The following is a 15,020-nucleotide window of genomic DNA, read 5'->3' as shown; positions in this document are numbered from 1 at the left end:
CTGACAGAGCGTAGGGAAACGATGCGGGAGACACGCACCGCCTTACTAGGCAAGGTCCTAGCGGAGGTGGTTTGCCGTTGCCTTCCTCCGACCGATAATGGGGAAGAATGATGACCGCGCGACTGCTACGGTCGCAGGTTCGAATCCTGCCTCGGGCATGGATGTGTGTGATGTCCGCAAAAACGATTTTGCCGGCCGGTGTGGCCGTGCGGTCTCGGCGCTTCAGTCTGGAACCGCGGGACTACTACGGTCGCAGGTTCGAATCCTGCCTCGGGCATGGATGTGTGTGATGTCCTTAGGTTAGTTAGGTTTAAGTAGTTCTAAGTTATAGGGGACTGATGACCACAGATGTTAAGTCCCATAGTGCTCAGAGCCAGTTGAAGAATGAAGATGGCACAACAATACCCAGTCATCTCGAGGCAGGTGAGAATCCCTGACCCCACCAGGAATCAAACCCGGGACCCCGTGCTCGGGAAGCGAGAACGCTAGGAGCTGCGGACTATTCTGATATGTCGATATTTAAAAAAGAGTAATTATCGGCTCTCGATATACTGAGAACGATTATCGGCATATCGGCGGAAAAATATCGACGTACCGGCCAAAGAAATGTCGCCTGCGCATTGTAAATATACTGCCAGTTTTAGAGCCATATATTTAAGTATTCATTTGTTATTAGATATTCTGTACATTAATAAGCTAGCAGTATGGTTATCACCCTTAGAGCAAGAACTGAAAACAAAACGATGCACGTTGACACTTGACGATAACTGCTAACAATGGTAACTGCATGAAAGGGGCACAATGAAAGGTGTCCGATGGATCAGTCGTTCGGTTTCGTCACATATCGGATTTTTCTGGAACACTTCGTGTCGACTTCCCTGCTTCTCCATTTCTGCAAACGCCAGCGAACTAGCTGTCACAGTGTCAAAATAGAGTGGTGAAGTTAAACGTTGCAGTTTGTGTTGGTAGCGCCGATTACGTCAGCATTTCCCCTCGCACGTTTACGCCCAACGCAAAGACCAGTTTTGTCATCTAGAATTTTGTCCACCATTTTCAGCAACTGTTTTTGAACGATGCCGATGTGAAGAAACAGCTCACTAGTTCGGTAAAAATTGTTTTCTAAGGCAATTGGTGTGCTGTTCCTTCACGTTGGATATGTTGTTATTCCGTTCACACCGCCAACCCTCAGTGCAATTGGCCTTTTCCTTTGTGACATGTATACTTGCTTCACACAGTCAAAGAGAAAGACTGGAGAGCCAGCTGCTGTGGCCGAGAGGTTCTAGGCGCTTCACTCCGGAACCATGCGGATGCTACGGTCGCAGGTTCGAATCCTGCCTCGGGCATGGATGTGTGTGATGTAGTAGTTTCTAGGTCCAGGGGACTGATGACCTCAGATGTAAGTAATTTTAAATATTTACCGAAAATTGAATATATATATACAGGGTGCTCCATTGATCGTGGCCGGGCCAAATATCTCAGGAAATAAGCATCAAACGAAAAAACTACAAAGAACGAAACTCGTCTAGCTTGAAGGGGGAAACCAGATGGCGCTATCTTTGGCCCGCTAGATGGCGCTGCCATAGGTCAAACGGATATCAACTGCGTTTCTTTAAATAGGAACCCCCATTTTTTATACATATTCGTGTAGTACGTAAAGAAATATGAACGTTTTAGTTGGACCACTTTTTTCGATTTGTGATGATGGCACTGTGATAGTCACATAACATATGGCTCACAATTTTAGACGAACAGTTGGTAACAGGTAGGTTTTTTAAATTAAAATACAGAACGTAGGTACGTTTGAACATTTTATTTCGATTGTTCCAATATATATATATATATATATATATATATATGCACTCGATATTGCCTTTTCAATATCAATATAATGTTTCTTTGGTATATATCGATCACTTCTAAGGGAACATCGATATATCGATATTATGTCAACAGACTTTATATAGATTACTAAAGGAAAAAGGTCCTTGGCGAAAAGCAGATATCATTTCTGTTTTACTAGATGACTTGCCTTCATCTACTACGATCTCTGAGCTTCTGCAACAGGATACAACGAATCCAGTTGCGCAGCTCAGACGACATTTCGTAGTAACACAATCCGATTGGAAGCCACCGATAGAGGACGGTGGCAGAAGGAATTTAGAAACACCCTTTACAAGCAGTGTTTCCCAATCAGCTTCAAGGCTGAAATATTCCTGGAGCAAAGCTTAGAAAATGAAAAAATGCCGCACAGTTTCCAGTGATTTGCAGCGTATACATTACGATGTAAACAAAGACTGCCACAATACAGTAGCGCCGGGCAGTGTGGCCGAGCGGTTGCTAGGTGCTTCAGTTTGGAACCGCGCGGCTGCTACTGTCGCAGGTTCGAATCCTGCCTCGGGCATGGACGCATGTGATGACCTTAGGTTAGTTAGGTATAAGTAGTTATTCTTTCTAGAGGACTGATGACCTCAGATGTTAAGTCCCATAGTGCTCAGAGCCATTTTTGAACACCAGAGTAGGCCAATTAGATAGAATTAGACGAACGACTAAAAACACTATCACATCGTTGGACGTTCACACAAACGGTATGATGTATTTATAACAGAACAAGAATGCCAGTAATAATGGATTCTGAAAACAAGCAATGATGTGAAGACCAGTATCAGGAAACTTGGAAAGCCAATAGCCTTGCCGCAGTGGTAACATCGGTTGTCGTCGGTTCACCGAAGTTAAGCGCTTTCGGGCTGGGCTAGCTCTTGGATGGGTGCCCATCGTGGTCTGCTGATTGCTGTTGGCAAGCGAGGTGCACTCAGCCCTAGTGAGCCCGCCCCGTTGGCCGTGCTGTCTAACGCACGGCTTTCCAGACTGGGGCGGAGCGCCTGGTCCCCGGCACGAATCCGCCCGGCGGGCTTGTGTCGAGGTCCGGTGAGCCGGCCAGTCTGTGGACGGTTTTTAGGCGGTTTTCCATCCGCCTCGGCGAATGCGGGCTGGTTCCCCTTATTTCGCCTCAGCTACACTATGTCGGCGATTGCTGCGCAAACAAGTTCTCCACGTACGCGTACACCACCATTATTCTGCCACGCAAACATAGGGGTTACACTCGTCTGGTGTGAGACGTTCCCTTGGAGGTCCACTGGGGGCCGAAACGCACAATAACCCTGGGTTCGGTGTGGGGCGGCGGAGGGGTGAAGTGGACTGCGGTAGTCGTCGTGGGGTAGTGTACCACTGCGGCTGCGGCGGGGACGGAGCCTCTCCGTCGTTTCCAGGCCCCTCGTTAACGTAAAACACAATACAGCCCTAGTGAGGCTAACTGAGGAGCCACTTAAGGACAAGTAGCGGCTCCTGTCTCGTGAACTGACATACGACCGGGAGAGCGGTGTGCTGACCACATGCTTCTCCGTATTCGCGTCCAGTGACCCTGTGGGCTGAGGATGACACGGCGGCCGGTCGGACCATTGGGCCTTCGTGGCCTTTCCAGGAGGAGTTTCGTTAACTTCCAGGAAACATGGACTGTGGAGCAATGGAAGAAAACGTTTGGTGTCGTTTGACACTGCTTCCAAATTCTGGCCGAGTTTCGGCCCCAAGAGTGAAACATGGCAGCGGTTCGGTGATCAGTTGGTCATCCATATCGTGGTGTTCCACGGGATCCCTGGTTACTCTTCAAGGTCGGATTACTGCCAAGGATTATTTGCCCACTTTGGTTGATCAGGTCTATTCCGTAGTACAATGTTTGTTCGTCAATGGTGATGCCTTGTTCCAAGGCGACAGAACACCTGTTCCCATGTATTCCATAACAGCCATCGACGGCGCAGTACCTGTTCCTTCGGGCATGCATGAACTGCAGCGTGTTCGTCATCAAATGAAAGTACTGCCATTTGACTGTAAATATTGTTTATTTTACTGTACAATCATGATCTCGGACTTTGGCAACTTTCCACTACCACACTGTTTACTGTGATCATTGTATAACCAGGTTTAAGATACTCGTATTTTGACGATGACTTCGTTTACAGAACTCTGACCGTGCTTAACATTGTGCTACTGGAAAATGGCCAAACACCTAAATCGCGAGTGTACAAAAAAAAATGGCTCTGAGCACTATGGGACTTTACTTCTGAGGTCATCAGTCCCCTAGAACGTAGAACTACTTGAACATAACTAACCTAAGGACTTCACACGCATCCATGCCCGAGGCAGGATTCGAACCTGCGACCGTAGCGGTCGCGCGGTTCCAGACTGAAGCGCCTAGAACCGCGAGTGTACAGTAGAATAAACAATGCACACAGTGAAATGACCAGACTCTCATTTAAGCAGTCTAATTTTTTTTTAAATAAATTGTAGAGTGCAGCAATCAGACGTCCTTTTTTAGATTTTATTACGCAAATCCAGATTTCGGCTAGTGGTTAGCCATTCTCAATGCACTATTTTCTATTCTCGATGCATGTAAGTCCCTGTTCTTCGGGCGTCAGTCACATTTCTTCGAATACTACTCAAGAAATGTGACTGGCGCACGAACAACAGGGACTTACATGCATCGAGAATAGAAAATAGTGCACTGAGAATGGCTAGCCAATATCTGGATTTGCGTAATAAAATATATAAAGGACAACTGATTGCTGCACTCTATAATTTGGAAGCCACCAGTCGCTGAGTGCACCCACTTTCCGAATGGAAGGTAACCGGATCTTAATGTTTTGTTGTTGTTGTGGTCTTCAGACCGAAGATTAGTTTGATGCGGTGCCCATGGTACTCTCTCCCGTGAAAACTTCTTCATCTCCGGATAACTACTGCAATGTGCATCCTGCTTGCTGTTTTCAAATGTTGATCTCCCTCTAAAATATTTCCACCCCATCTCCTATCCACTTCCTTTCACCGACAAACTGACAACTTCATGATTACTCAGGCCGAGATGTGTCTCTTTAACCGATCTCTTCCATCAGTCAAGCTGTGCCACAGTTATTTTGTTACCATTAGTTATTCAATCTACTCATCTACAATCATTTTCAACAATATTCTACAGCATCATATTTCAAATAATGCTACTCGCTTATTGCCTGAACTGCTTGTTAGCCACGTTTCACATCTGTACAAGGCTACAATCCAAACAAATACCTTCAGAAAATACCTCCTAACACTGAAATTTATATTCGACTTTAGGAAATTTCTCTTTTTCAGATACGCCTTTCTTGCTCAGGTATACCGTTACCTGAAGAGCAAAAACCATCGACTACATCTAGTGGTTTTGTTTCCTAATCTAATTCTGCCAGCATTACCTCATCTAATTCCACTACATTCGCCTATTTCACGTTTGTGGATGCACATATTATAACTTCTGTTCTGGAAACTGTCCAATCCCATCAACTACTCTCGTAACTCCTTGGTGGCCAGGGTGGCCGAGCGGTTCTAGGCGCTACAGTCTGGAACCGCGCGACTGCTACGGTCGCAGGTTCGAGTCCTGCCTCGGGCATGGATGTGTGTATTGTCCTTAGGTTAGTCAGGTTTAAGTACTTCTAAGTTCTAGGGGACTGATGACCTCAGATGTTAAGTCCCATAGTGCTCAGAGCCATTTCAGGGCCGTAAATCCTTTGTCAAAGAAAAATCGTTAATGTATCTATGGTAATCTTTTGTGTTTAGCTCCACAGATCTAAAAAACTGATTTTAATATTATACGTTAACTATTTTCTTAAGAGTCTGTACATCAGTCGGTATAGAGGGAACTCTTGAGAAGCTGCATTGTTTTCCGTACATGTGTCTGTCTGTCAGACATGCAAGAACCCTATTTTGCATCTCGATTGGTTGAATGTATCGAGCTGATATTTAAGTATATGTAAAGATGGTATCTGTTCTTTCCGACATGTCCGGAAAAACAGATACCATCTTCATACATAGTTAAGGCTCACCAGCCATTTGACCATCTTCTTCTGTGTTGATGCACAAACAGTACCCGAACTCTTAGGGGAATCGGCAAAAAGCCGCGAGTAATGATTATAATGGGCAGGGGCGCTACGAATATAGTGCGGGACAATAAGTTGGGAATGTGGGTCTGTCGGAAGGCGTGACAGAGGTAAATCTCTGCAGTCGCACTATTCTCTGTGTCCTCGGTAGCTCGGATGGATAAAGCCTCTGCCATACAAGCAGGAGAACCCGGGTTCGAGTTCCGGTCGGCGGCACACATTTTAAACTGTCCCCGTTGACTTATGTCAACGCCTGTATGCAGCTAGGGGTATTCATTTAATTGATATTTAAGTCACATACTGAGTGAGGTCTGTGGTTCCTTGGCAGAATAAAAAAAAATTAAGTTTCAAAGTCAATGCAATCAAAAGGACGGCCATATATATCACACAGTTTGACACTAGCAATCTCACTCATCAAAAGCTATAGTGTGCTTCCGGTTGACCTAAACTCGTATAATTTGGTGAGAAGCTGCGTTTCATAGCACAAATGTAGGAAAAAATCCGAAAATTGTTAATTTGTAACTGTTGTTGTTGTGGTGCTTGGTCCAAAGACTGATTTAATGGAGCTCTCCATGTAAGTCTCTTCATCTCCAAGTAACCACTGCAACCTACATACCTCAGAATCTGTTTACTGTACTAATTTCTTGGTCTCCCTCTACGATTTTTACCCTCTAATCTGCCCTGCAGTACTACGTTGGTGATCCCTGATTCCTCAGAACATGTCCTACCAATCTATCCCTTCTCCTGGTCAAGTTGTGTCACAAATTCCTCTTCTCCCAATTCTATTCAATACCCCCTCATTAGGTACATGATCGACCCATCTAATGTTCAGCAATCTTCTCTAGTACCACTTTTAAAAAGCTTCTATTCTCTCAAAACTGTTTATCGTCTATGTTTCACTTCCATACATGGCTACTCTCCATACAAATACACTCCTGGAAATTGAAATAAGAACACCGTGAATTCATTGTCCCAGGAAGGGGAAACTTTATTGACACATTCCTGGGGTCAGATACATCACATGATCACACTGACAGAACCACAGGCACATAGACACAGGCAACAGAGCATGCACAATGTCGGCACTAGTACAGTGTATATCCACCTTTCGCAGCAATGCAGGCTGCTATTCTCCCATGGAGACGATCGTAGAGATGCTGGATGTAGTCCTGTGGAACGGCTTGCCATGCCATTTCCACCTGGCGCCTCAGTTGGACCAGCGTTCGTGCTGGACGTGCAGACCGCGTGAGACAACGCTTCATCCAGTCCCAAACATGCTCAATGGGGGACAGGTCCGGAGATCTTGCTGGCCAGGGTAGTTGACTTACACCTTCTAGAGCACGTTGGGTGGCACGGGATACATGCGGACGTGCATTGTCCTGTTGGAACAGCAAGTTCCCTTGCCGGTCTAGGAATGGTAGAACGATGGGTTCGATGACGGTTTGGATGTACCGTGCACTATTCAGTGTCCCCTCGACGATCACCAGTGGTGTACGGCCAGTGTACGAGATCGCTCCCCACACCATGATGCCGGGTGTTGGCCCTGTGTGCCTCGGTCGTATGCAGTCCTGATTGTGGCGCTCACCTGCACGGCGCCAAACACGCATACGACCATCATTGGCACCAAGGCAGAAGCGACTCTCATCGCTGAAGACGACACGTCTCCATTCGTCCCTCCATTCACGCCTGTCGCGACACCACTGGAGGCGGGCTGCACCATGTTGGGGCGTGAGCGGAAGACGGCCTAACGGTGTGCGCGACCGTAGCCCAGCTTCATGGAGACGGTTGCGAATGGTCCTCGCCGATACCCCAGGAGCAACAGTGTCCCTAATTTGCTGGGAAGTGGCGGTGCGGTCCCCTACGGCACTGCGTAGGATCCTACGGTCTTGGCGTGCATCCGTGCGTCGCTGCGGTCCGGTCCCAGGTCGACGGGCACGTGCACCTTCCGCCGACCACTGGCGACAACATCGATGTACTGTGGAGACCTCACGCCCCACGTGTTGAGCAATTCGGCGGTACGTCCACCCGGCCTCCCGCATGCCCACTATACGCCCTCGCTCAAAGTCCGTCAACTGCACATACGGTTCACGTCCATGCTGTCGCGGCATGCTACCAGTGTTAAAGACTGCGATGGAGCTCCGTATGCCACGGCAAACTGGCTGACACTGATGGCGGCGGTGCACAAATGCTGCGCAGCTAGCGCCATTCGACGGCCAACACCGCGGTTCCTGGTGTGTCCGCTGTGCCGTGCGTGTGATCATTGCTTGTACAGCCCTCTCGCAGTGTCCGGAGCAAGTATGGTGGGTCTGACACACCGGTGTCAATGTGTTCTTTTTTCCATTTCCAGGAGTGTACTTTCAGAAAGGACTGCCTGACACTTAAGTCTATACTCGATGTTAACAAATTTCTCTTCTTCAGAAACGCTTTCCTTGCCATTGCCAGTCTACATTTTATATCCTCCCTGCTTCCACCATCATCAGTTATTTCGCTACCCAAACAGAAAAACTCCTTTACTACTGTAAGTGTCTCATTTTCTAATCTAATTCCCTCATCATCACCTGATTTAATTCGACTACATTCTATTATGTGTAACTGTACCACAGATAAAAAAGATGTCGTTTGTTAACCGTCCCTCTGTCTGTACGTCTCCAAAGCCGCTTTCTCCTCCGAAATGGGTGGACGTATCAAGTTGAAAGTTGCGCCACATGCAACGGTCTACGGCGACGGAGAATAAGCTTCTAAACCAGCGCAATAAACTGAAGTTTGTGTTAGGGAGCTATTTGCAGCTACGAGTCTGTTAGCACTCTGGTGGTGTGATGGCTAGCGTACCTGTCTAGTAAACAAGGAGAACCGGCTACGGGACAAATTTTAATCCATTTCTTCAGCTTCCACCATATTCGATAACTCACTCATCGAAACCTACTAGTTTCCACCCATTGACCTAGAGTCATGAAACTGGGAAAGAAGCAAAGCTTCGCAGTACAAGTAAGGAAAAAATAAATTCGCAAGTTGTTAAATTGTAATTATATCACTTAAAAATGTCTTTTGCCACTAGAACTTCCACTGCATTCGTCATCATCAGTAGAAAAATAGAAAAATATTTGCACGCAAACGTAAAATCTAAGCTAAAGTCGTGTTTTAGTAAGTAAATAAGAAATATTTTATTAAGTCTTTTCTCTCTCCGGATATAAGCTCCTTTTTGTATGTCCGGGCTAGTCTCAGGATCTGATACGTACGTACTGGTGCTGACTTGGAATTCGTGGGACAGAATCTCGCCAGCGACGACATCGATAACAGGCAAAACTCGTCGACATTTTCGATTCCCGGAACGGATGAACTGTCTGCATGCATAATTAATTTTGTACTGCGTCCTTCTCGCACGTTGAAAATTTATGCATTTCAAATACAAACTTTTTTTTCGCTGTCAATTTGAAATTTGTCTCCCCACAGAAAAAAATGTTATAAGCTAACATTAAAATATTCTGTGCCTGCTGGTGTGGTGAGCAGACCATCAATTTGGATACATTTTTTCGTTACAGGTATAAACTGTGGCGTTTGTGAACGTACGGCGTTATGCTGTTCGACGGGAATACAGGCCAACAGTGAATATTGATATACCGGGAGACTGAGCTATACTGTTTACCTCAAAAATTTTCGGGACAGTTACAGGTCTCTGTTTTCACCCAGATGAGTTATGGAAAAACTTCTCACTAAATGGCTTATAGTTTCTTTCTATACCCATATTAATTACAAGTATATCAGTACCAACTTTTTTCTGCTGGAATTCTAGTAGCTTTCACTACTTCTAAACGAGTTTCACTCTTAAAAAATCAGATTAATAGTTCCGGAGTAATTGTAGTATTTAGACATTATCTATTTTGAACATAATCCCGATTGCTGTCTTATGTGGGAGTTCCTGATTTCATACCCAAATAGGAACGTATGTCACGGCGGATAAAGAAGAAATATCGATATGAAAGGGATACAGAAGAACTGTAGCCTTCGTTCTCTCTTTCTGCTTCTCGTCTGTCGAGCGTTGGTTAGTTTAAGAAAATTAGGTGTCTTTCTCCGAAACATCTAACCCGAATTTGAAGAGTGAAACTCCTTTTTATTTGTCTGTAGCAGTTCTACGACTATCAGCTGTCGTTGCTATAGTTCTACTTCAAAAAGCGAATTTGGTAGAGATATCTCTGCAGCCACAGAAACAGACTACGCACCATTTAGTGAGACCCACCCTACAGTTCATTTAGTCTAATATAGAATTAAGATATCTTAAACGGTATAGGAAATATCAGAGAATAGTAACCAAGCTGGATCACCCTGTGTGAATAGCGAGGTGCTTAGGTTTTCATTTGTCGGGATATGTTTTCTGTGTTTTTGTTTCATAATGCCCAACTGACTGAAATCACAATGTGACTTTTTCGCGTGAACCGCAACCTGATAAAACAGAACGTCTTCAAAGGAACGTTGATGAAGCCCGCATCACCGCTCTCTGTTATACACATAACACTTCACGGCGCAAAAAGCGAAGTACTTACCTGTAAAAAATGCTGTTTTAAACTTAGGAGTTTAGTATAAATGATAATTAATTGAAACCCTCAGCTGCCGACAGGTGTTGTTGATATACCCCGATGGGGACAGCTGAAAATTATGAGTTTAGAGTTAACCAGATGACAATCTTTTCCAATATAGGTGGTCTGGTTGATGAATAGTTTTCATGTTGTCTTCTGAGTCAACATGACCTATCATCATGAAAATTCAGTGTCAGAAGGCGAATGACTCAGTGGAATTGTCGTGTGTATAGCTTGATGGTTAATTTGCCTTCTAAATATGGTAGTTTATTCAGATAAATGCATCTACAAAATCTATACTGAAGAATCTTTCAACTCTATATCGATCCTTACTCTCTATTTCCTATTTGCTGTTTCTTGATGACAACTGATGATGCGTTACAGAATGAGAAGAAAATTCACATCAGTACCATTCGTTGCAATGTAAAGTGAACTAATAATTTCTGATTAACCAGGAAATAGTTATTATTTCCTTCGGAGCTTCTCAAATCGTTTGTTGGATCTATGAGTCTGGATACGTAGTGACAAACTTTTGGAGAAATGTAATACGCGAAATTACGGAGAGTGTTGGAACTATCGCAGACTCAGTTTAACATCCCAGAATTCCAATTTCCTGACAAGAAAAATATAGAGGAATGGAACTGAAAAGATGACAATCTGTTTGGATTTAGGAAAAGTGAAAGCACAAGAGAGTCAATCCTGACTTTCGATTAATAATGGGAAGAATACTTAAGAAAAATGAAGACATGATGGTGGTTCTCGACCTAGAAAAGCGTTTGTCAATGTACGATAGCGCAAGAGTTTTCGAAATTACCAGATAAATGGTGAGCTATAGGAAAAGTCGGATAATATGAAATATGTATCAGAACCAAGAGGGAAAGGAAGGAGTAGTCCGCCTTCGTTGTTATATTTCTACGTGGAAGAAACAATGACGATAAAAAAGAAACGTTCAGAAGTGGGATTAATATTCACAGTGACAAAATATCAATGATGAGATTCGTTGATGAAAATTCTACCTTAGAAATGAGGAAGAATTGCATGGACTGTTGAACGAAATAAACTGTCCAATAAGCACACACTATACATTAAGAGTGAACTAAAGAAAGAGAAAGTTATGATGAGTAGAAAAAATGAGAATAGCAACAAATTTATTAACACGGACGTCCGGGACTACAAAGATGAGATGAGGGAAGTTGCTATCTTTGAGGCAAAATAACATGACGAAGGAAGCTGGTAATGAGGGCGTTCTTGCTCGAAACAAGTCCAATGATATCATAGATGGGCCTTAACTTGAAGAAATTGCTGAGAACGTACTTTTGACTGATGAAAGAAATGGACACTACGACGGAACGTGTGTTGAGACATCAGGGAATAACTTCAGTTGTGTTGGAGGGACCTGTAGAGGGCAATAAATGTAGAAAAAGGCAGAGACTGGAATATAGTCAACAAAAATTTGAGGATGTAGGCTGTGAAGTGCTACTCTGAGATGAAGAATATGCTGTGACACATTTAACCAGCTGAGATGAGATGAGGGAAGTTGCTATCTGTAAGCAAAATAACATGACGAAAGAAGCTAGTAATGAGGGCATTCTTGCTCGAAACAAGTCTAATAGTATCAAAGATGGGCCTGAAGTTGAAGAAATTTCTGATAATGTACTTTTGACTGATGGAAGAAATGGACACTAAGACAGAACATGTTTTGAGACATTAGGGAATAACTTCAGTTGTACTAGAGGGAACTGTAGAGGGTAATAACTTAAGAAAAAGACAGAGATTGGAATATAGCCAACAAAAATTTTAGGATGTAGGCTGTGAAGTGCTACTCTGAGATGTCTTGGTGTGCCATATTTAACCAAATGAGATGAGGGAAGTTGCTATCTGTAAGGCAAAATAGCATGACGAAGGAAGCTGGTAATGAGGGCATTCTTGCTTGAAACAAGTCTAATAATATCAGAGATGGGCCTTAATTTGAAGGAACTTCTGAGATGAAAGAAATGGACACTATGATGGAACATGTATTGAGACATCAGGGAATAACATCAGTTGTACTGGAGTGAACTGGACCAGGTAATAACCACAGAAAATGACAGAGACTGGAATACAGCCAACAAAAATTTGAGGATACAGGCTACGAAGTGCTACTCTGAGATCAAGAATTTGACGTGCCACATTTAACATGTGAGAAGACTGAAGTCACAAATAAGTTGTAAAATATTATGAGGCAAGAACCATTGTCAAACAAGCAGTTTCAGTGGTCTCATGTTATCGCTACAGCAGTGTATCCTCAGACTGACATGTGGGCAACACCTGGAGAACGCGTAAGTATTTGCTCCATAGGCTGATCTCACACCAGGAATATGCCATGAACGATATGGTACATTGGGGCACTAACTATTTCATAAACAATGCAGTGATATCGCGTCACGTCAAAGAAGAAAATGAAGCTAATTGATGTCATGTGGAATATGAATGTCTAGGAACTTGGTAAGATGTGGAATTGATAGTAGAGGGAAAAGAGATGTCAGGGCACTGACTATTTCGTAAACAATGCAGTTATACCGCGACACGTCAAAGGAGAAAATGAAGCTAATTGATGTTACGTGGAATATGAATGCCTAGGAACTTGGTAAGATGTAGAGAAAAAGAGATGTCAACGAGGTGGTATTACTCGTGTCTTGCTGCCCGCACACGGCTGTCTCCGTAACCTGACAATAAGAAAGACTAAACACATGGTGTTGGATAAGTAGGCTGACGACTTACCAAGAAAGTCCCTCGGAACAGCGCGATGTCTTAGAGCGGCGCCTACGGCGTAGACAACCCGGCGCTCGCTGCGCCTAGCTGGGGCGCTGACCCGCGACACAGCACTGCGATGCGACACTGTGTGACGTCACGCGGCACCGCCACTGTGCGACCGTGGAGCGCGGGGTCCGAGCGGCGACTGGCCGGCTGGTCCAGGCGTCGCGGCGGCGCCTGCCGCGTCCACCCCCTCCCCCGGCCGGCGCTGCAGCTGTGCGCATGCGCGGAGGCGCCGCCAAGGCCGGCGACAGATGAGGCCGGCGCCGCCCTGGAGTGGAGTGGCTGCAAGGACGCCGGCGTCGCCTGCGAGGGGCTGTTTAGCGTCGCGGCGCTGTTTGTGCGGGCAGGAAGCGCGCAGGGGCGCACGCTTTCAGCCGCGCGACTCCGCGAAAGGACGCAGATAAGGCCGTGAAAGGCGGCACCTCCCGCGGAAAGGCACGACGCCTCCGCATGCACGCACGCGGAGGGACGGGAATAGAGCAACGAAGGACCCACTGACGCTCCTTCTTGTCTCTCCTCGATTACACGTCGTAACTAAAGGGACAAAAGAATAGTACATTTCCACCGCACCACATGGACATTCTCTCTCACATACACGATGTGATCAATAGTATCCGGACATATGTTTTTCATATTAGCGACTTCAGTAATCATTACACATCGTGAGAGACCTGAATGGGGCGCTCCGTACGTGGAACTCAAGGACTTCTAATGGGGTCAGGTGACTGAGTGTCACTTGTGTCATACATCTGTATGCGAGATTTCCACACACCTAAACATCCATAGATCCACTGTTTTCGATAAGATAGTGAAGGGGAAACGTGAAGGGACATGTTGTTGTGTAAATAGTTCCACATAGTCAGCGCGTACACAACTTTCCCACTAGAGCGCGCCCCGCTAAGCACAACAACGCAGGCACAGGGCTCGTCCATCTCTGCACTACGAGATGGCGCTGCCATAGAGACGGACCAAATTCTGCTTCCGCCGATCCGTGTATTAATATGTAACGCAGCCAATGAGATTGCTGCTAACGTAGAACCTTTTCTCCTCGCGGATCACACTCGCACAGTGATACCTGAACGCGCGAGGTATTATAACGAGTGTACAGAGCTCCGATTAGTCAGTCTGCATTAGTCTGTAGTCAAGTTCCACTCTGTGCCTAATAAGATTACCATATTCCTGTACATAGCCATGTAGAGAAATGTATAGACACTTTGTCAAGTATCAGAGATATGTGAGAATAAGATTAACATACCAAGACCAAAGGAACTTCAGATTGTCAATTGTAAACAGCATCCAGAATCAAGTTACGTAATATCTATGATTTTTATTATATTAATAAATGTGTGTGAAAATTAATCAAGTTCTGTTTAAAGTTGGTCACCGTCAATCTGCTACTCTAAGCGTGCAAGTGGCATTTCTATCGTCAGACCTAACGGCGGAAGATAAACACGCCACGGTAAGACCACGAGACATATTGCAGACACTCGCCTACTTCGTTAGAGGGACAGGTCAAATAATGTAATGGTGTGTGTACTGAAGGTCTTACAGTACGCACACCACACATGTACAGCACAAAAGTGTATAGGACGACCTCCTCTGTTGACTGACAGAGACTGCCGACAGTTGAAGAGGGTCCTAAAGTGCAATAGGCAAACATCTATCCAGATAGAATGAAAGTTTCACTCTACAGTGGAGT

At 45.0% G+C, this 15,020-nt stretch overlaps 1 protein-coding gene across 1 annotated transcript in view; it reads right to left on the bottom strand.

Moving 5' to 3' along the window:
• LOC124718676 (C3 and PZP-like alpha-2-macroglobulin domain-containing protein 8) overlaps positions 1 to 13,449 on the bottom strand; it is an 852,528-nt gene extending 839,079 nt beyond the window's left edge. Inside the window, exon 1 of the mRNA XM_047244301.1 lies at positions 13,286 to 13,449. The gene's annotated coding sequence lies outside the window, so the exon portion shown is untranslated. The remainder of the gene's footprint in view (positions 1 to 13,285) is intronic.
• Positions 13,450 to 15,020: the final 1,571 nt, after the last annotated feature.

This window comes from Schistocerca piceifrons, chromosome 10, assembly GCF_021461385.2.
Source record: "Schistocerca piceifrons isolate TAMUIC-IGC-003096 chromosome 10, iqSchPice1.1, whole genome shotgun sequence".
Taxonomy (NCBI): domain Eukaryota; kingdom Metazoa; phylum Arthropoda; class Insecta; order Orthoptera; family Acrididae; genus Schistocerca; species Schistocerca piceifrons.
This window is presented reverse-complemented; position numbering and strand designations above follow the sequence as displayed.